We start from the raw sequence: 22,782 nt of genomic DNA, 5'->3' as shown, positions 1-22,782 counted from the left end.
TTGTTAGATCTTCAGACTTTTCAAGGAAAACTGAAAGTCTGCATTCTTATGTGAAGTCTCCCAATTTAAAAAATAAGCTAGCCAACATGTATAAGACATTGTTTTTGTCAACTGGAGAAATTGGAATCTGAACTATATGTTACACAATATTACGGAATTATTGTTCATTTTCTGAGGTGTGGTAATGGCATTGTGGATATGTTGGAAGTGGAGAGTGTCCTTATTATTAAGAAATTTCCATGGAAGTATTCCAGAGTGAAATATTCTGTTGTCTGCAACTTATTTTCAAGTAGTTCAGAAAAAAGTGTGTGTGTGTGCGTGCGCAGGGGTTAGCGACCTCTGAATATAATTATACTATTATCTGAACTTTTCTTTAGATTGGAGAATTTTCAAAATAAGAAGTTAGATGTAGTGTGGAGGGGGAAAGCATAGGTCCAAGAAAAATATCTGCAAGCAGGAGGCGACCTATAGGGGTTGCCAGTTTTTAACCTCTTTCCAAATAAGATATTTTTTTGGTCTCATTACCTCTGTAATGGAAACAACCTTTTTATATATCTGCAGATTCCTCAGGACTGTTAGTGTCCCCCAAATAGGGAAAATATCTTCTTCCTTGAATAACCGTGGCCTCCACTAGGTAGGAAGAGCTCAAAAGCAAAATGATGATTCCTAGTGGTACGGCTACAGATTATGCTGGACCAAAAGGACAGGAATTCAGTCACTGTGGTTCCTACAGAATGGTAGGAATGAGACTAACATCCTGGCTCACAGAAAGACACCACCTTGAAAGGCTGCTGTGACAAATTCGTTAGCAGACACGCAACAGAAATACAAGACACACATCTTTCTCCATCTCATTTGCCTTCTGTCTGTCTGCATAACCGACTCCTGAAATCCCTCATAGATCTGTGCGTTAATTGCTCACAGTTTGGGATCCACCTAATCTGTAAGCTCTCCTTGATGTATTTATTTTCAGCACCCAGGACGGTGCTCAGCAAATGGCAGTCGCTCAGGAAGTACCTGTTGAGAGAATGAACAAATGTTCATATACCCGTGGCCTTTGCTAGACAAAGGAATCTGCATTTTACATCGTATCTAATACTTGTTGGGGAGGGGCTTGTGTGAGATTTCCTGTATGAGTTTGGGAAATGCTGAGATTTTATTTCTGGTGTTACGTTTTAGGTTCTTATTCCCAGAGAGGCCACAAGACAGGTCCCTCTTAAGGAATATAAAGAAGCCACGTTCAGATTTCAGGTTGCTCATAAATCTACTTCCTGTGTTATCATTTTTTATCTGCCTACTTCTGTTTCCCCTGGGTTCGAAGGAAGGGCTTTACCTTAGGAATGATTCACTACCCCTGGGCCACCGAGGGCTTTGAAAGCCACACAGTAGAAGTTCCCCTTCAAATCCCCCATTTATAATCAGGGCGGGAAGCTGGGTGTTGTCTTGAGGGTTATCCACGACGTCGCAAAACTCAACCTTTGTTCCCCGTGTGTCCACTTTTTGAAAACTTACTACTCAAATCTCTGAAAGTCGTTGCCCCCGAGGAAACGTTCATCTCTGGTTTGACATCTTCTGCACTGTACCCCTTTTCACTCCTGCTTTCTAACCTAGGACAAACGGCTCTGTGGGATTTGGAATATGAGTTGCATCTTGCAGTATGTTTGTGCGTGTGCAGAATCTCTGCTCCCCTCCCCCTTATCCCTGGGCCATTTGATGAGGGGATTACCCGTTAAGACAAATGGATATGGGTTGAGTTGTGGAACCACCCGTCTCCCACCCAGACCCCACCATTCACTGTTGAGGTCTTAACCTGCAGGATTTCAGCATATGATTTCATTTGGAGACAGGGCTATTGCAGATGTAATTAGTTACGATGAGGTTAAGGTCATCCTGGAGTAGGATGGGCGCCTCATCCAATATAACTGGTGTCCCTATAAGGAGGGGACACTTGAAGATAAACACAGGCACGGGGAGAACACTGTGTGAAGATGAAGGCAGAGATGTAAGTCAAGGAATGACAGAGATCGCCGGCAAACCATCAGATGCTAGGAGAGAGGCACGGAACAGATTTTCCTCACAGCCCTTGGAAGGAATCAACCTTGCCTGTACCTTGATCTCAGACTTCCAGCCTTCAGGACTGTGAGACGATACACTTTTGTTGTGTAAGCCACCCAATTTGCTGTCTTGTGTTATGGCAGCCACTGGAAATCAAAGCAGGTGATACGCTGATGATATTTGTCTAAGGGTCTGTATTGGCTTGGGAGGGGATGTAAAATAGTATAGTGGTTAAGTACTCGGATGTTTAGAACCAGATACCTTGGTCTGAATTCCAGCCTGGTCATCTGGGAAAATTACTTATTATCTCTAGGTTTCCAGTCTCCTCAGAGTAAAATGGGGAATAATGGAGATTTAGACCTTACAGTACTGTCACGAGGGTTAAATGAGATACTGTATTTAAAGCGCTCAGCCAAGCATCTGGCACGTCATAAGCACGCGATGACTGCTATTATTGGTAATAACTGGCGATATGTATGGACTCCAAAAGAGACCTCTACTACGTAGAATTTAAAAACTGCTCCTTGGCCCACATCTAGCCGATAGACAGAACGTCCCCTCTCTCTGACCCCTGCTCAAGGTTCATGGTCTGGGGCTCTGTGCCTTCTCTAGGCCCTTTCAGGGGCTTCATCTCCCTGTCAGTCAGGGCTTGTTGTAACTGACATACAGGAAGAGCCACTTGCCATTTAAGTGAGCGAAAGCACGATGGTTCTAGAAACTGGGTGGGAATTCAGAGTGACCAGTTACCAGCATCACACATTCATTCACATTCAGACAACACATACTTCTGGAAAGTCAGTAGGCTCAGTGCAGGGTCTGACCCTGCAGTGTGGGCTGTTTCTTTTATCTCCTGTGAGCAGGGCAAAGGATGCAGCATAATCATCATTCCACAGCAACTGTCACTGAGTGACATGTGTGTCAGGTGCCGGGCATCGCCTTAGAACCATCACCCTTTAAAGTTCTGTAAGGTTAGACGGCATTATCATTCCCATCTTACAGGTAAGGACACTCAGACAGAGTGGCTGTTAATCATATGTAGTTAATGGCAGAACAAGGATTTGAACTCACATCTCTCAGACTCCAAAGCCCATGTTCTAATGAGTCACTGCCTTGGCAGCACCAGGAATCCAGTGCCCTTAGGTGCGTATTTGAAATAAGTTGTGAGGAAACCCATTATAGAATCCAATGCTGGCATGAAAAAACAAAACAAGACAAAACAAAACCGAATCCAAAAAACCTGCCAAGAATTGATGGCTGGAGCAAAATGTGCATTTTCCCAATGTTTAAATTCAGCGACTGAACCTGAGATTTGTTTTAATTTTCAATTGTCTTGCAGCCGTTAATCTGCCTGGCATTATGGTGCAGGTGCATTTTGCCAAGCTGTTCCTCAGATGCATTTAGTTATGATAATAATCACAAGTGTGACCCCAGTACTTTCTTTCTGTTTATTCTCCATCGTTTCCTGTGATAAGCACTGTTTCGGTAGTTCGCCACCCTCCTAAATTCTTATCTGTTTGGGGAGAGGATATTAATTAGCGATGCTAAGGAGCCTATGAGCTGCCAATGAAGTTTTGATATGAAACTCCTTAGACTATCTCTGCCTCCCAAGGCATCCTCTATTTAAATAGCCCCATTGAATGTTGTTATTAACATAAATAATAATAGTAATGACAATAATAATAGTGACTAGCATCGTTTCCTGCTTCAGTCGTTATTCATGGAAAAGAGAAAGACAAATATTGTATGCTAACTCACATATACGGAATCTAAAAATGGTACTGATGAACTCAGTGACAAGACAAGAACAAGGACGCAGATGCAGAGAATGGACTGGAGAACTCGAGGTTTGGGAGGGGGCGGGGGGTGAAGGGGAAGCTGAGACGAAGTGAGAGAGTAGCATAGACATATATACACTACCAGCTGTAAAATAGCCAGTGGGAAGCTGCTGTATAACAAAAGGAGATCAACTCGAGGGTGGATGATGCCTTAGAGGACTGGGACGGGGAGGGTGGGGTGGAGTCGAGGGAGGGAGGGAATACGGGGATATGTGTATAAATACAGATGATTGAACTTGGTGTACCTCAAAAAAATAAATAAATAAAATGAAAAAAAAAAAAAAGAAAAATGCCAGGTCCTTTCCATCTATATTGGCCTCAGTAAAAGTGGAAAATAGATTCTCATTTTATATTTCATTTTCCCATCATTTTTGCTTTGCTCAACTCATTCTAGGCCTGGCCACTAAATCCTTATGATGGTCTTTATTGAACTTTTTGGAAAAATAAAGAAGTTTCTTGTTCCTCTTTGAAAGAGGAGTCTGCCTGATGTGGAAAACCTCCAATAGGCCAACTTTTATTTTCCATGAGAATTTGCCTTGAAGCTCTGTTTGTGTGCTGTAAGTTACTCAAAAAACATTTTTTTTTTTGCAAAGTCTCTCCTGGTTTCTAGTATCTCTCTCTCCCAACCCATCATCTGGACACACTGAGTGTTGTGCTTCCAAAAAAGCAAATCTGGTTTTCCACCCCCTTTGCCCTCAGGATAAAATCCAAATTTCTTATCATTCCCTAATGTTGTGACTGTTATTTCCCTGCCTAGCCATATCCCTCCTCATTCCATCTCCCTCTTTAGTCCAATATTAAATGTCTTTTGGTTTTGTGGAGCGACTAAGCCATCTCATCTCTGGCCTTACCTTGTGCTGTGAGTGGAATACCCTTTCCTCCCTAATTTAAGAGTCAACTTAGACACCAAGTCTTCTTAGATGCTTTCCTGCCTTCACATGTCATGTTTGGTGCCTGATGTCAATTTTAGGGAGGTGTAAGACCATGCACTGCTTCCCTCCTCTAGCACTGCAGGATGGCTTTGAATGCTCAATACATGAGCAATGGTATGCTTCAGTCCCTCAACTCTTGGCTTATTGGCTTAGAACGAGGGTCAACAAACTATGTCAAAATGACAATAGTACCCAAGGCAATATACAGAGTCAGTGCAATCCCGATCAAATTACCAATGGTACTTTCCACGGAACTAAACCCAAGAATTTTAAAATTTGTATGGAAACACAAAAGACCCTGAGTAGCTAAAGCAATCTTGAAAAAGAGAAACGGGGCTGGAGGAGTCAGGCACCCTGACTTCAGACTATGCCACAAAGCTACAGTCATCAAAATAGTATGGCATTGGCACAAAAACAGAAATACATATCAATGGAACAGGATAGAAAGCCCAGAAAATAAACCCATGCACCTATGGTCAATTAATCTACAACAAAGGAGGCAAGAATATAAAATGGAGAAAAGACAGTCTCTTCAATAAGTGGTGCTGGGAAGACTGGACAGATACATGTAAAAGAATGAAATTAGAACACTCCCTAACACCATACACAAAAATAAACTCAAAATGGATTAAAGACCTACATGTAAGACTGGACACTATAAAATTTCTAGAGGAAAATGTAGGCAGAACATTCTTTGACACACATTGCAGCAATATCTTTTTGGATCCATCTCCTCGACTAATGGAAATGAAAATGGAAATAAATAAACAGGACCTAATTAAACTTAAAAGCTTTGCATGGCAAAGGAAACCATAAACAAAATGAAAAGACAACCCACAGAATGGGAGAAAATATTTGCAAATGATGTGACAGACAAGGGGTTAGTCTCCAAAATATGCAAACAACTCATACAGTTCAATATAAAAAACAAACAATTCAATCAAAAAATGGGCAGAAGATATAAATAGGCATTTCTCCAAAGAGGACATACAGATGGCCAAAAGGCACATGGAAAGACACTCAACAATGCTAATTATTAGAGAAATGCAAATCAAAACTACAGAGAGGTATCACCTCACACTGGTCAGAATGGCCATCATCAAAAAGTCTACAAATAATAAATGCTGGAGAGGGTGGGGAGAAAAAGGAACCCTCCTACACTGTTGGTGGGAATGTAAATTGATGCAGCAACTGTGGAAAATAGTATGGAGGTTTCTTAAAAAACTAAAAATAGAACTACCATATGACCCAGCAATCCCACTCCTGGGCGTGTATCTGGAGAAGACCATAATTCAAAAGGATAGGTGCACCCCAATGTTCATAGCAGCACTATTTACAGTGGCCAAGACATGGAAACAAACTAAACATCCATTGACAGATGAATACGTAAGGAAGATGTGGTACAGATATACAATGGAACATTATTCAGCCATTAAAAAAGAATGAAATAGTGCCATTTGCAGCAACATGGATGGACCTAGAGATTATCATACTAAGTGAAGTAAGCCAGACAAACAGGTACATAATATTGTTTATATGTGGAATCTAAAAAATGATACAAATGAACTTATTTACAAAACAGAAACAAACCCACAGACATAAAAAACAAACTTAGGGTTACCAAAGGGGAAAGGGGAGGGAGGGATAAATTAGGAGTTTGGGATTAATATAAACACATTACTGTATATAAAACAGATAACCAACAAGTCCAGTAATATAAGGGATGCTGCCGAAATTACTATACATAAAGTGGGTAAGCAACAGAGATGCAAAGTGGGAAGATCCTGTGGACAACATGTTTGTCGTCTTGTAGGGACACAGAAAAAGTGGGCACGGCTGGAGCTGAGTGAGTGAGGAGGAGGATGCATGAGACGATGTTGGAGAGACAGGTGCAGCCAGGCCATGCCAGACCTGGTGCTGTCTTGGCGGAGAAGTTTGGACTTTATTCCTGGTGTGATGGGAAGCCAGTAGAGAATTTTCAGCAGAGGAGAGACATGGTCATCTCAGCTGGTTACTATTGGGAAGGACGGGTCTGCTAGTGGACCGTTGGTTTTGTAAAGTGGTTTTCAAGACTTAGCGACAGCTTGCATTGTTATACGAAGGCAGATTTGACAGCAGCCAACCTGGTAACAGATGTTCTGCTTCAGGTGCCATAAATGGGGCCATACATCAAACACGTGGACGTTCTACTTCTGAGATGCCAAAAGCAGCACAACTCTAACCCTCAGAGACCTCATATTAGGTTGGCAAGACACTGTTTGTTGGGGTTATGGGCGACAGAGCAGCTATCTAAATTCCCCCAATTCTTTTCTACAGTCAGGGAGCCCCAGGGATTCTTACTTTTGTGAACATTTCAGACCTAGGAAGGCCTTACTGGGGATGAGAGATGCACTGGACTTCTGAGCACCTACAGCCTGTTCTTGTTTTGATTGTTGGAATGATATTTGGAGGAGAAGAGGGCAGAAGGCTGATCTGTGGGAGTTCCTCTCTTACTCCCTCCCTTTCCCCCAAAAGGAAGGCTAGGACCATTCATTTTTCTGGCCTTGGAAGGAAGGACGGAAGCTAACATCTTTTGAGTAACAACTTAAGGCTGGCTAGTTATTGTCTGGAGTTACTGAATTTCAGTAATTCATTCATTCACTTATTCATTTTTCAACAAACATTCATTGAGTGCTTTTATGTGATCTGGGCCCTGGAGATAGGCAGTGAACACAATAGACTCCCATGGGGCCGACCTTCTGGCAAGAAAGACAGACATTAAACAAATAAATACAAATTGGGTGGATAGGTCCTAGGATGAAAAATAGAGTTGATTAACAGGATGGAGTGAGAGTGTGGGCTATTTTATATCTGAAAGGGGGCTGGTCAGGGAAACTTTCTTTGAAAAGGGGATATTTGAGAAGGAAACTGAAGGAAATGAGAAAGAGAGGCACCAAACTTTTTGTGGATATAGGACATTACTATTATGTCTTAGGGAAGATGCTGCTAAGGGTTGAGGGAATTAATGGTCTCTCTCAAGGTCAAAGACAGTGGCAGCTATAGTAGCTGCAGTAATAGATGAAATCTAGTAGGTCTTTTTTCAATGTCAGACACCGGATTAAACATTTTACTTATATCATCTCATTTAATCCTCACAACAAAACTACAAGGTAGATATCATTATTATTATCTCCATTTTATAGATTGTACTGAGGATCAGAGAGGTTATGTAACTCAGCCAAGGTCACACAGCTAATAAGTGAGAAGCTGAGATTCGAACCCCCTGGTCTCCAGGACCCTACACCCCTTCTTAGCCCATAGCTGGTAAAGCTGGAATTTGGAGTAAAGTCTCCATCTGAAAACCCCTCATTTCCAATAGGCTGGTGCTACTCCTTTCAATGGAGAGCTTGGCCCTTTGATTAACCCCTGGCATGGGGCTGGTTAGATGGATATTGAGGGCTTCCTAGACTTTGGGGGGATTTGTGACCACAGGCATCACATGTCCCATCATCTCTGATTTGTACAGAGACCTCCCTGTGACTGAGCATTATGAGCCAAGAGCTTGGGTGTCCAATAAAAGTTGATGGGCACCTAAATTTCCCTTTGAAAGGAATGGGCTGTGCACCTCTATTGGCTTGAAAAAACATTTAATCAATGCCTCACAGCCGGTCCTCTGATTTGGTGAGAAAAACTACAAACGTATGATACAGTTATATGAATGTATAAGCCTCTTAGCAAGAATGCAGTCGATCTTCTAAATTGCAGGCTCTACGGAGCTATTTAGACAGTGTACTTACAGCATTTGTTCATTCATTCATTCATTCATTCATTCATTCATCACTGTGCCTGACAATGGTCTTCATGGAGAATACATTCCGGAGGGGAGGATGGGGTGAGGTGAAGAAGGACAAAATGAAGCAAATGAGTGGAGGAACAAAACAATCCCAAGCAGTGAGAGTGCCATGAGGTTTGCAGCAGGGAAATGTGATGGAGAGGCTGGGATGTCTCCTTATACTGGGTGGGTTGAAGCCCGGTGGGGCAGGGGCCAGGTGAACAGAATACTGGTGAGGATTCATGGGACATTCTGTAGAAAAGCGTCTCAGGGGGAGGGAACATCTCAGTAACAGACAGAAGACTGGACTTGGAGGTACGTGCATGGCTTTACGAATGGTGATAATTAGGTGGTTATGCAAGTATTTTGCTAAGACTTGCAAAAATGAAACAAGTGAGAATGCAAGCGTGAAAAAAACCCCATGAAATTTCAAGTCTTTAAGCACTTAAAAGTGGTCGGTTCTTTAGATCTTAGAAGTTAATGTCAATAATAATAATAATAATAACAATAACAACATAATAACAATAATTATAACAACAGCCTACTTTTGTTGAGGGTTTCCTATGTGCCAGGCACTGTCCTAGAGCCTGCCCTGACAGTCTTTTCTAGAACATTTGAAAAGTATGGTCTAAGAGAAAGGTTAGCTAACGGAGAAAATTTTTAAAAATTTAAAAGATTAAAAACATTTAGAAAATACTTAAAAATTAAAAAAATGTAAGTACCTTCAATGTAATTTTATTAAAAGAAATTCCAAATATATATGAACAAAGAGAGAACAGTGTAATGAGTCCCTGGGTACCCACATCGATGATTAACTCATGGCCAGTTTTGTTCCACTTATACCCTCCCCTCCTTCCACATTATCTTGAAACCAATTCCAGCCACTGAAATTTCCTCTGTAAATATTGCAATATGCATAAACACAATACCATCGTTACAGTAGAACGTTAGCAATAATTCCTTAGTGCATCAAATACCCAGTCACTGTTCAAATTTCCTACTATCTAATTAGATTGTTTTAGTTTCTTGGAATCAGAATCCAACTAAAGTCCTACACATTGAGATTCCTTGGTGTATCTTTTCTTTTTTAAAGGTAGATCACATTTAATGGAAATATTCACAACACAACAATCCCTTACTTACAAAGAGTATAGATTTGTAAAGTCATACATTTGATTTCATTTTTCAAATAAAGGAAGATTTAGGTAGCTCTAGAATTTTGTTTTCTTCCCCCATACCACAGGCATTTTAAATGCATCCTGTTCAAAATGATTTTACCTGTTCAAAGCTAAAATAATTAATTTCCTTCAGACTTGTTCTTCTGTTGCATTTCCTATCTCTGATGACTCCATCCCTCCACCAGTGTGTCCAAATGTGAACCCGTGTAATGGTTGGTGTATCATTTCATCTATAGGTTTCTCCTTCAATTCTTTCGTTACTGGAAAAATGGGTTATTTATCTTGTAGAGCCTTGGTCAGAAGTCAAGAGCATCAGCATTTCCTAGGAGCTTGTCAGAAATGCAGAGTCTCAGGCCCCACCCCAGAACTACTGGCTTAGAATCTGCATTTTAACAAGATCTCCTGGTGTTTTATGTGCATATGAAAGTTTGAGAAGCATTGCTGTAGAGTTTACCACAGTCTAGATATTGCTGGTTACATCTCTGTAGTGCCATTTGATCTGTTCTTCTATCTTCTATATTTCTTGTGCATTGGTAGCTGCATCTGTAAGTTTCTTCATCAGGTTTAGGTCTGATTTTTTTTTTTTTTTTTGGCAAGACTACTTTGTAAGTGATCATGTGTTTGTCCACCAGAAGTCACCTAATGTCTGGTTATCTCTTGTTTTGTGATGTTAGCTGCCGTATGAATAATGTCTGCATCCATGAATTCTTAGGGAATTACAAAGCAGTGAAGGACTTCAACTTGAACAGACGTGCTTTATTTTGGAAGTGGTTAAGTTCTCTTTTTTTTGCCATTTCAATACCACTAATAATATATAACACCAATCATGTATTAGGCACTGTTCTAAGGGCTTTACACAAATTAGCTCATTTGTTAATTTTCATAAAACCCTCTGATATGGTATATTAATTCACAGATGAGTCTATTTCCAGGGCAGGAATAGAGACGCAGATGTAGAGAATGGACATGTGGACACAGTGGTGGGGGGGAGGGGAGGGGGGGATGAATTGGGAGATTAGAATTGACATATATAGACTACCATGTGTAAAATAGACAGCTAGTGGGAACCTGCGGTATAGCACAGGAAGCTCAGCTTGGTGCTCTGGGATGACCCAGATGGGTGGGAAGCGGGGTCGGGGGGGGAGGGTGGGTGCGTTGAGAGGGATGTCCGAGAGGGAGGGGATATAGGTATACATATAGCTGATTCACTTTGTTGTACAGCAGAAACTAACACAAGATTGTAAAGCAATTATACTCTAATAAAAAAAAAATTCCTATTGCTGCTGTAACAATTTGCTGCAAACATCATGGCTTAAAAAAAAAAACTTATTAGCATACCGTTCTGGAGGGCAGACGTCCAAAATGGGTCTCAAGTGGCTAACATCGAGGTATTGGCAGGGAGCCTTTTCTTTCTTTCTGAAGCTTCTAGGGGAGACCCTCGCCTTTTCCAAATTTTAGAGACCATGTGTGTTCCTTAGCTCGTGGCCCCTTCCTCTGTCTTCAAAGTTAGCATCAGTGCACTTTAAACTCTCTCTCTGATGCTCTTCCTCCCTCTTCCACTCGTAAGGACCCTGTGGTTATACTGAGTCCACCCAGATAATTCAGAATCATCTCTCTATTTTAAGGTCAGCTGACCAGCAACCTTAACTCCATCGGTCACCTTAATTCCCGATTGTCAGAGAACCTAACATATTCACAGGTCCTGGAATTAGGATGTGGGCACCGTTGAAGGGCCATTTTTCTGCCAACCACAACGAGGCTCTGTGATTCCTGTTTTACAGGTGAGGAAACTGAGAAACACCCAGGTGAAACGACTTACCCACGCTTGCCCGCATCCTAGCTGTTGGAGCTTGGATACAAACACAGGGAGTCCAGCTCTTGAGTCCATGGGTTGAACCCTACAGATGTAAGGTCACTTTAATTGTTCTTGTTCAACACCAAATTTTCTAAGCCCTTGATCTTGCCAGCCAGGCTACATTTTAAGAACTTTGAACCCAGTGGTTATCAGGGGATTCTTGTACAAAACTGTTTTTTTAAAGTTTTAAATATTTATTTATTGGCTGTGTTGGGTCTTCGTTGCTGTGCACAGGCTTTCTCTAGTTGTGGCAAGCAGGGATTACCTTTTGTTGTGGTGCGGGGCTTCTCATTGCAGTGACTTCTCTTGTTGCAGAGCACAGGCCCTAGGCATGAGGGCTTCAGTAGTTGTGGCACGTGGGCTCAGTGGTTGTGGCTCTTGGGCTCTAGAGCACAGGCTCAGTAGTTGTGGCGCACAGGCTTAGTTGCTCTGCGGCATGTGGGATCTTCCTGGACCAGGGATCGAACCCATGTCCCCTGCATTGGCAGGCAGATTCTTAACCACTGTGCCACCAGAGAAGTCCCTTGTACACAACTGTTAACTGGTGAGTTCACTGCCCTCTGGGACAATGAGTTGCTGTTTATCTCCCCACAGTGGCGAAAATGGGCTTATTCTTTGTTCAGTCTGTTTCTCTTCAGACCCAGTCAGTTGTCAGCTACACTGGGGAAACTAAGTCAATCCAACAGTGGTTCCTAACCTTTTGTGTGTGTGTGTCCCACGGACACCTGTGGCTTCTGATGAAGTCTATGGATTCCTTCCTAGAACAACACAGAAAGTAAATGCAGGAAGTAAGGTGCATAGAATTACAAAGGAAACCAATTATACTAAAATACAATAATCAAAATTTAAAAACCCCACCATATTTGTGTCATAGTAACATGTGCTTCTTTACTAATGAGATTTAGTAGTGGGTCTGATAACAATGTAATTTCAGTTAGTGATGCATGTGGAAAATATACTGAGATGTCTACAGCAATTGCTATGAGATATGAAAATATCTGTGATTAACATTGGCGACAAAGTCATAGATACTGTGAATCCTATTGTGGTTGGTTCCTTCCATGTATAATGGAAGCAAATGCTCAAGTTCAGTTAGAAGTTAGAGAAAAACGGGGATGTACTATTTTCTCATTCAAGTTCATGGACCAACTGAAGTCTGTCCACAAACCCCAGGTTAGGAACCTTGACCTAGTACCTCATTGGTTTGCGCTGCTTAGTCGCTATTTACCTCAATTTGCTGGAACCTGACAAATGTTAGTTGAGACGCCACGATGGGCAAGCATGTGCCAGTGACTTGGTGTGGAGCACTGAACAAAACCGAATCTGGCCATGCACTGAGTCTGCGGACGGCTTCAGGAAACATGGCCTTTAAGGAATAGACAGATTTCTTTTTATTTTTTAAGGACTTTTATTGAGATGTAATTGACATACAATAAACTGCATATATTTAAAGTGTACAATTTGATATTTTTTCTTGTTAGTAATATATATATGGCCATCCCAATCTCCCAACTCATCCCAACCGCCCCCCTCCCCACTTTCCCCCCTTGGTGTCCATATGTTAGTTTTCTGCATCTGTGTCTCTATTTCTGCCTTGCAAACCAGTTGATTTGTACCATTTTTCTAGATTCTGCATATATGTGTTAATATACGATATTTGTTTTCCTCTTTCTGACTCACTTCACTCTGTGTGACAATCTCTAGGTCCATCCATGTCGCTACAAATGTCCCAGTTTCATTCCTTTTTATGGCTGAGTAATATCCCATTGTATATATGTGCCACATCTTCTTTATCCATTCATCTGTTGATGGACATTTAGGTTGCTTCCATGTCCTGGCTATTGTAAATAGTGCTGCAATGAAGACAGATTTCTTCTAAGCTTTTTTTTTTTTTTTTTTTTTTACCTCGCAGTGGGTGTGTGTTTTAACTGCTCCCTCGGACCTAGCAAGCCATCCTTTTGGTAGACCTCAGAGGCCATGCACGGAGGAAGCAGGAGGTTCAAGTGTCTCTCAAAGTGTGGTGTGTGCTTCACTAGTGGGACACAAAATAATTTCCTGTGGTACATGGAAAAAGCATTTTCTTATTGTATCGATTATGAATTTATTTTAATGTATATAAGAAAAAATATATACAACTAGCCACCCTAACACATTGATATGGTTTATTATTGCTTGGGATGAGGGATTTTTTTCTTTTTCAAAAAACTGTGGTAAAAGCACATAACATTGAATGTACCGTCTTCACCATTTTAAGTGTACTGTTCAATTATTATGTATATTCACATTGTTGTGCAGTAATCTCTCTAATTTCATCTTGCAAAACTGAAACTCTACACCCACTAAACACTAAGTTCCCCTTTACCCTCCCCTCAGCCTCGAAAACCATTTTTCTCCTCTCTGTTTCTACAGCTTTAACTACTTCAAATGAATGGACTCATACAGTATTTGTCCTTTTGTGACTGGCTTATTTCATGTGGCACAATGTCCTTAAAGTTCATCTACATTGCAGCATGTGAGAAGATTTATTTCTTGTTTAGGGCTGCATAATATTCCATTGCACGTTTGGACCACATTCTGTTTATCTGTTCACCTGTTGATGGACATTGGGGTTGTTTCCACCTCTTAGCTATTGTGAATGATGCTGCCATGAACATGGGTGTTCAAATACCTCTTTGAGATCCTGTTTTTCATTCTTTGGGGTATGTACCCAGACATGGGATTGCTGGATCATATGGTAATTCCATTTTTAACTTTTTGAGGAAACTTCATCCTGTTTTCCATAGTGGCTGCACCATTTTACATTCCCATGAACAGTGCACACGATTTCCATTTTCTTTCTGCATCCTCACCAACGCTTGTTATTTTCTGTTCTTTTAATGGTGGCCATCCTAATGGGTGTGAGGTGGTGCAGGGTGAGGATATTTAAAGATAACATTGTGTGACTAATAGGAGAGGTACTACGCAGTTATGGCAAAAATGAAGGCACACCAATGCATGAAGTTTGAGAAATTCTCAATCAGACGGTCTCTGAAGCTGCTCAAAGTATGCAATGGAGACAGTGTTGACCTGAGAATCATTTGCTACTTGTCAGTGACCAGATAATACAGACATTGAGAGTAAATGTTTAGAAGCTTTTCTAGCAATTCAATGTTGATGCAATATCCAAGTGCATGATTATTATTCTAGTAATTCATCTATATTGTACGATAATGAAAGTATTGGCCCACAATGGATTGGAAAACAAAAGAAAAAGATCCAAATTGACCCTAAACCACAGATACTTTGAGAAGCTCTAAAGTCCCTTTCAGCCTTGACATTTTAACTCTGTCTTATTTTGGCTCAGATTTTCCATCTGTAAGATGAGGATGAGAAAGCGAGAATGCAGTGTTGACCACATCAGCTGCAGCTGGCCTGGTGCTAGCAGCTGTGCCGTGGTACCCCCACTGAAGTGATTTCACAGGACAGCCACATGGGAAGAATTCACAGTGACTGTGATGAAACAGAAGTAAGAGCACTCTGCAATCGCGTCTGAGCACGAAAGTAAGAATGCTGTGCAAACCACAGAAATGACCACATTTTGTCCTTCTGACTAACGTGAGTGGCTGCCGCTTCTTTACCTACAAGAGCTTTAGCCCCACTCTGTTCCTCTGCTTCCTGGATAAAAATGGTGAAAACGCCCAATTCAGAGCAAACTCAAATTCCATTACAAGCTGCTGCTAACACTGTCTAACTGAGCCATGCCACAGTTCCCTGTGTTGTGTGGTCTCTCTGGTTGTGACATGTCATTTACTCCAACTTTATTCAACTACAGGCATGTTCCTGGTGGGTTTTGGCTGGTGTACATGGGCAGAGATAATAGTAATAATAACAATAATAATAATAATGATAATGATAAGTGGCTATAGGATCAAGTGAGTTAATACATGCAAAGTGCTTAGAACCGTGCTTGGCTCCAAGTTCAGCTTATATAAATGTTAACTGTTATTATTATTATTATTATTATTATTATTATTACCAGTAGCATCATAATCTCTGTGTCTCTCATAGTGATTGGTACCACATCCTGCCATAGAAGGAGCCCACGCTATATTTGTAGTTTGGTTTGGGGTTGATGATGTGTTAGTCATCTCGTGCTGCATAACAAATCCCAAATTTAGCAGCTTAAGACAACAAACATTGATTATCTCACAGCTTCTGTGTGTCGGGCATCTGGGAGCAACTTAGCTGGGTGACTCTGGCTCAGAGCTTCTCTCCAGGTACCTGCCAGTCAAGCTGTTGTCTGGGGCTGCAGCTCTATCAAGCCTCCACTGGGCAGAATCTTCTTCCAAGTTCATTTACGTGGCTGCTGGAGGTCTCAGTTCTTCCCCACGTGGCTCTCGCCATTGGCAGCCTGATGTCCTCACAATGTAGCAAAGGCTTTCTCCAGAGTAAGTGATTCAAGAGGGAGTGTGGGAATGTGCCCGTGTTCTGTTTATTACACGGACCAAGGCTGGTACCGTGGGGACAGGGGAGAAGTGAATACCAGAGGGTAGGAACCCTTGAGGACCATCTTCAAGGTTGGCTACCACTGATGGCCTCATTGTTCCTCCACATGTCCTCCGACTTTTCCCTCTTGGCTTCAACTTTAATTCAGTTCAGGAAGACGTCTCCATTCTCTCTGAATGGAGCTTGAGAGACAAACAAGAAATGGGTGTGTGAGGGGCCTACAGGTGTTTGAGAAGGAGCAGGTTTCATTCTGTCTGTTGACATTTGTCCAGGGCTTTCTGGGGCCCGGCTTCTGGGAGACTGAGCATCAGCTGCACTTCCCTCCCCCACCCCCTCCCTGCAGCAAGAGCCTTGCACCTCTCTGACTGACAGTGACAGATTATCTTATCAAAACACAGACCCAGGACTGCACTCTGATTGGCTGGGCAGAACCATCCTGGGGCTGGAGAATTCTTTTCTGAGAGAAATGATTATAAGGCATTTTAAGAACAGCGAGCTGACTGCGACTCACAGCTGGCAGTTCTTGTTTATGGCAAGTAATAATTGACTCAGGTGCAAGGGAAAGGGGGGCAGGCTCAGCGGGTTTATTTTGAGAGGAAGCTTCATGCACAGGGGTTGGGCTCTGGACAGAAAGGAGTGAATGGGAACCACTGGGGTTGGGGGCCTCAGACTGACTCAATTTGGGGCTGGGGGAGCATTGTGGGTGGCCCTGAGTGACAGTCTGCTTTCTTCTGTGCCCCTCGTAATACCTTCTGATGTCCAGGTGGGCAGAAGTGGTGACCTGCAGTTGTGGGGAGGCCCAGATGCTGAGCAAACTAACCCAAAGCAGCAGGTGTCCTGCATGTGGGCCCAGTCCCTGTGAGGGTGATGGGCGGGGGGCCCCATACGAGGTGTTTGTGCAGGGGGTGGGGGGTTCCCCTGGAGCTCTCACTGCCTTCGCCTTGCTCCTCAAATCCTGGTCCTTGGGCCAGTAGAATTTGTGTCACCTGGGAGCTTGTGAGACATGCAGCCTCAGGCCCCACCCAGGACCTACTGAATCAGAATCTGCATTTGACACGATGATTCATGGCACGTTAAAGTTCAGCGCCTTGCTCTAAAGATGCGGCGGATACTGGAGGGGTGACCCTCTGGTTCTCTCCTCCTAGATGGAGGCTCTCAACCTTGGCAGCACCTTTGAATCACCTGGGATGCTTTTAAAAATCCCTCTACCCTGAGTGTCCTCCCAGACCCGTGAAGTCAGGCTCTCTGGGGCTGGATTCAGGCACCAGGATGCTTTGTAGCTGCACAGGTTCTTCCCATGGGCAGCGAGGCTAGAAGCACAGCTGCAACTCAGCATTTCCTTCAGAGCCCAGGAACATGCTTGGACAGGGGTGCACTGGACACTGTCTACCTGGGGTTATCACGGACTCCACAGGTTAATGCCCGCACTTCAGACCCCGCCCAGACTACCCACACTTCTGCTTGGCTGGTCACAAATTCGGGGGTACCCAGGACCCCCCCTTCAGGTTCAGTAGTTTGCTAGAAGGACTCACCGTAACTCAGGAAAGCACTATGCTTACTCTTACAGTTTATTATAAAGGATACAGAAAAACAGCCAGATGAAGAGGTACATAGGACGAGGTCCAGGTGAGGTCCAGTGCAGGGCCCCTGTTGCCGTGAAATTGGAGCACAGCTCCCTCCCAGCATGTGAATGTGTTAACCAACTTGGAAGGCCCTGAACCCTGTTATTTGGGGTTTAATCAGGATTCTGTCCCGTAGGCATCACCATAGACCTCAGCCATTGGTGACTGTGCTCCTCTTCCCTCCCAGGGTCAGGGATGGGGCTGAACGTCACAACTCTCCAATCAGATGCCCCGTCTTTCTGGGGACCAGCCCTCATCCTGAAGCTGTCTAGGGGCCCCACCCTGAACTACCTCATTAGCATAAATTCAGGTGTGGTCAAAGGGGATACGTACGAAACACAAAAGACACTGCTATCATGCAGGAGAGTCCATGGGTTTCAGGGGCTCTGAGCCAGGAAACAGGGACAAAGATCGAACAGATGTTTTTTTATGCTATCCCAGGGTAAAGGGTGAACTGGACACAGCTGGGTGGGTCAGGGGGTTTAGGCAGGAGGGCTCATCTTGACGCTGGAAGGAGAGAAGCCAACGGTCTCCAGTCTCTTCACCTCTGCGTGAGCTTCAGATCCAGGGGGGAGCACGAGTCCCTCCTGTTGCTTTCCTTTCTTTGACGACAGACCCAACAAACAGGCTCCAGTGGGGAGAAAGGGAAATGGGGACTCCAAAGGGTGGCACGAGGAAATATTTTAGGGCGGGGGACCTATTCTCTCACCCTTGATCATGCTGGTGAACGCCCAGAGAACTGCCCACCCCCAAGAGTGAATTTTCTGGATACAACCTAAAACATTTTAAAAAGGCCTCAAAAAAGTAAACAGGCACTGCTATTGAGAGAAGATGCGGGTATGGATGCTGGGTGAGTGTCGGCTACAGAGGGAGCTCCTTTTCTTTACCTGGTTGTGTGTGTATTTGGTGATTTTCTTTTTTTTTCTTTTTAATTTTATTATTTTTTAATTTAATTAATTTTATTGGCTCTGTTGGGTCTTCCTTACTGCACACGGGCTTTCTCTAGTTGTGGCGAGTGGGGGCTACTCTTCCTTGTGGAGCACAGGCTTCTCATTGCAGTGGCCTCTCTTGTTGCAGAGCACGGGCTCTAAGCGTGTGGGCTTCAGTAGTTGCAGCACATGGGCTCAATAGCTGTGGCTCACAGGCTCTAGAGCGCAGGCTCCAAAGTTGTGGCGCATGGGCTTAGTTGCTCCGCGGCATGTTGTATCTTCCTGGGGCAGGGATGGCACCCGTGTCCCCTGCATTGGCAGGTGGATTCTTACCCACTGTGCCACCTAGGAAGTCCTTGGTGATTTTCAACCAGAACATGGCAGTTCTATTAGACTTTGTATTGCCCACCCCGCTTTTATTAAATTTATTTTTTATTGAACTATAGTTGAATTACCATGTTGTGTTAATTGCTGCTGTACAGCAAAGTGACTCAGTTATACATACATATATATATTCTTTTTCATATTCTTTTCCATCATGGTTTATCACAGAATATTGAATCTAGTTCCTTGTGCTATAGAGTAGGAGCTTGTTGTTTATCCATTCTATATATACCAGTTTTTATCTGCTAACTCCAAACTCCCAATCCAACCCTCTCGCACCTTCCCACCTTGGCAACCACCAGTCTATTCTCTATGTCCATGATTCTGTTTCTGTTTCATAGATAGGTTCACTTGTGTCATATTTTAGATTTCACATATAAGTGATACCATATGGCATTTGTCTTTCTCTTTCTGACTTCACTTTTCATGATCATCTCTAGTTGTGTCCGTGTTGCTGCAAATACATTTGCCCCTTTTAATTCATAGTCTGATGCTTGCTGTTAGGGTGTCTTGGCTCATGAAGGCAGACCGTTGTGGGTGGGCGCCTTCGAGATCACTCCTTTGACTGAAAGGATTAAGGGCTCTGTCCCAGTCCTGAACTGGTCCCATCAGAGTGACGTGATGTGATGGAGAGTCCATTTGAAATCAGGCTCTGAAATAAGAATCAGGTGAGGAACCTGAATCTGAGCCTAGCAAGGGTGACTCTACTTTGGGAGCCCCAGTTCCATTTTAGAAAACCTATGATCTAGGTCTGAATAAGCTGTGATGTGATTAGTTGCTTAAGAATACCCTCTTGGTGACTTCCTAGGTGGCGCAGTGGATAGGAATCCACCTGCCAACGCAGGGGACACAGGTTCGATCCCTGCTCCGGGAAGATCCCACATGCCACTGAGCAGCTAAGCCCATGAGCCACAACTATTGAGCCCGTGTGCCACAACTACTGAAGTCCGTGTGCCTAGAGCCCATGCTCTGCAACAAGAGAAACCACTGCAGTGAGGAGCATGAGCACCACAATGAAGAGTAGCCCCTGCTTGCCGCAACTAGAGAAAGCCTGCACGCAGCAGTGAAGACCCAATGCAGCCAATACATTAAAAAAAAAAAAAAAAAGAATACCCTCTTGCTTAAGAAATTCCAGAAACTGTCCTGAAGGACTTCAGGACGTCCCACCCAACAGCTAAAGATTAACTGCTTTCCTTGCACAATGAGATGGTGCTAACCAGACCATGGCATGACCAGTTTCAAGATGACTGTCAGAGCCGACTGTGCTGTTCTGCACAAGGTCCCTGCCTGCACACCCTTGAAATTTCCCAGTTTTCCCCTATAAAACCCTCTTTCCTCTAACCAGCAACTTGGAGATGGTTTTGGGGATGCTAGTCCATCATCTCCCCAGGTTGCTGGTTTCCTGAATAAAGCATCTTTCTTTTTCCACCAACCCTTGCCTCTCGAAAATTGACTTTTGAGAAATGAGCAGCCGAACCTGAGTTTGGGTCAGGCTTTCGAGGCAGACAAAGCAGATATATAATTGGGTTCCCGCACTCCCCAGCTGTGCAACGTTGGGCAAGACACTATCCCCCGAGAATGACAGCTTCTGCCCAGCCGGCCTTGTAGAGCTGTTGCAAGGGAGCAAGAGGTTTAAGATGTGTAATGTGTTCAGCACAAGGCGTGGCGCATTGCAGTAAGTGCTGAACACAGGCTGGCTCTCATTGTTATGTCCACCAAATAGTTTATTTTATATGATTTTAAAGGTATGCTTTGTGATGTCTGGAGGGAGTGAGGATGGGAAATGTGATGATCTGGGGAGTTCAAAGAAGGGATTCCCAGAAGAGGCGATGATGATGTCAGCAAGATCTGTAGGGCCCTCATGAGGTTTCCATTCAGTTCCTTACACAGTTCTACTCTTCCCTGGCCAGCAATCAATCTGGAAGACAGTAATCTCTAGAGCTAAGATGTGGGTAACACAGGACGGGTTCAAAAGACTTGAATATTTCAGGAGAAAATAGCCAACACCACTTTGAAAAACCAACCAACCAACCATGTGACCTTAGGTAAATAATGTTCCCTCCCCAGCCTCAATCTCCTCATCTCTAAAATGAGAAGATGGGTCCCTTTTCCCTCTGAGCCAAGAACCTAATTGAAAACTAGGTATAGGTGTTTGATAGTCATCAAAAGAAGAGCTATCTTCTGGTGCCCCTGCATTGGAGAACACAAAATTATAGTAACAAACAATGATGTGCTATGAAGAAAAAGCCCTGTGGCAATGCAGAGTAAATCTGGATTAGACAGGGAAGCAGGGGAATAACGTTTATGCTCTGATCTGAACAAGTAGCTAGAGGTGAGAGCATTCTAGCAGTACAGTCAGGATGTGCAAAGGCCCTGTGGCAGAGTGGAGAGAAGCATGTTTGAGGAGCTGAGAGAAAGCCAGTGTTGCTGGGAGATAGTGAGTGAGAGAGCACAGGTGTCCTCCACCTTAATAGGCCCTATTAAAGCGTGTTCATTTTGTCCATAGGTTGAAGGGCTTTAAGCAGGGGAGTGACATTAACAGTCTTACAGAGGCTCACTCTGTCTGCAGTGTGGAGAATGGATCAGATTTCACCTTTTTGGAAAGAATTCCCCCATAACCTGCCCCTCTGCAATTCTTCCCTCCCACTTAGGGCCACTTCTGTTTGTGGGACAGAGAAGAGGAAGAACAGCCTGGTGGCAGGAGGGGTGGGAGCAGCTCTAACTGAAATGGCAGGGCATCTGCGAGCAGAGTGGAAAATGTGTGTGATGGAAAGAAAAAAGAAAGAGCTGGCTTGGTTCCTCCTGCCAGGAGTGATTATACTGCACATTCCTGCTTTAATAATGACCTGGTATGAAAGGTATATTGGTCCCAGTTTGAGTTCTCAGCCCAAGGGTGGTATGAGACTATGAGAAGCAAATACCCTCTTTGGGAGATAAAATTCTAGTGGACTTTCTATGTTATGTTTCTGGTTTCTTGACACGAATTGGCTTTATCCAGCTGTGAGACAAACCCCAATGCAACCTTTAATTTGTAGTGGCTTTGGCTGATGGGTGAAGGTATTATTTCACAGCTTAAAAACTCACCAGCTACGTCCTTCCTCCTCCAAAGTGGAAATTAAACCTGGTCAGATATGCCCCTTACCAGCTGAGTTGTGTTCAATACTACTGAGTTGTGCTGGGGAAGTTTCCTGAATTAGAGACAATGATTGTGAAATTTGTAGGGTGAAAGTTATGTCTTGTGTATAGAGAAAGCACATAGAGAGAGGAGAATTGTGTTCTAACTATGAGGCATTCATCCGATAAACACTGAGCGTTGCCCTGGACGCTGTTGGCTCCCTACCCCGCCCCCCGCCCCAGCTCTCGCTGAAGAGGCCAAGGCACCCATCCCCCAGCTGCTGTGAATGTGCTCCGCTGATGGTGCTCAGAAATGCCCGCGACGTTATACCTTGCACCCCCCCGAGGGAGGTCCCCCGAGGCAGGTTGGATTAACTGTGATGTCATTCATGCTCCAGAGCTTCCCGAGGGATCAGAATGGGGTGAGGCTTCCGACGAATCCATATCTTCACCCACCCTTTTCTGCTCTCCTGTCTCACCTCCCTCACTGCCTTTCTCTTGAGAGCATTTCATTAATAAATCAGGGCATATGAATCTCTGTTTGAGGCTTTGCTTCTTGGGAAAACGATCTGGATCAAGCAC

At 43.5% G+C, this 22,782-nt stretch overlaps 1 long non-coding RNA gene across 4 annotated transcripts in view; it reads left to right on the top strand.

Moving 5' to 3' along the window:
- The window catches only part of LOC130860370 (uncharacterized), a 213,390-nt gene that overhangs the window by 91,111 nt on the left and 99,497 nt on the right, over nucleotides 1–22,782 (top strand). For 3 of the 4 annotated variants that reach the window (XR_009055430.1, XR_009055429.1, XR_009055431.1), the window contains one exon: nucleotides 15,010–15,206. This is a non-coding gene — a long non-coding RNA (uncharacterized LOC130860370). The remainder of the gene's footprint in view (nucleotides 1–15,009; nucleotides 15,207–22,782) is intronic. The other variant, XR_009055432.1, reaches the window with a different exon arrangement.

This window comes from Hippopotamus amphibius, chromosome 9, assembly GCF_030028045.1.
Source record: "Hippopotamus amphibius kiboko isolate mHipAmp2 chromosome 9, mHipAmp2.hap2, whole genome shotgun sequence".
In the NCBI taxonomy this organism is placed as follows: domain Eukaryota; kingdom Metazoa; phylum Chordata; class Mammalia; order Artiodactyla; family Hippopotamidae; genus Hippopotamus; species Hippopotamus amphibius.
Note: the sequence above shows the minus strand (reverse complement) of the source record. Positions and strands in the feature narration are given on the sequence as shown.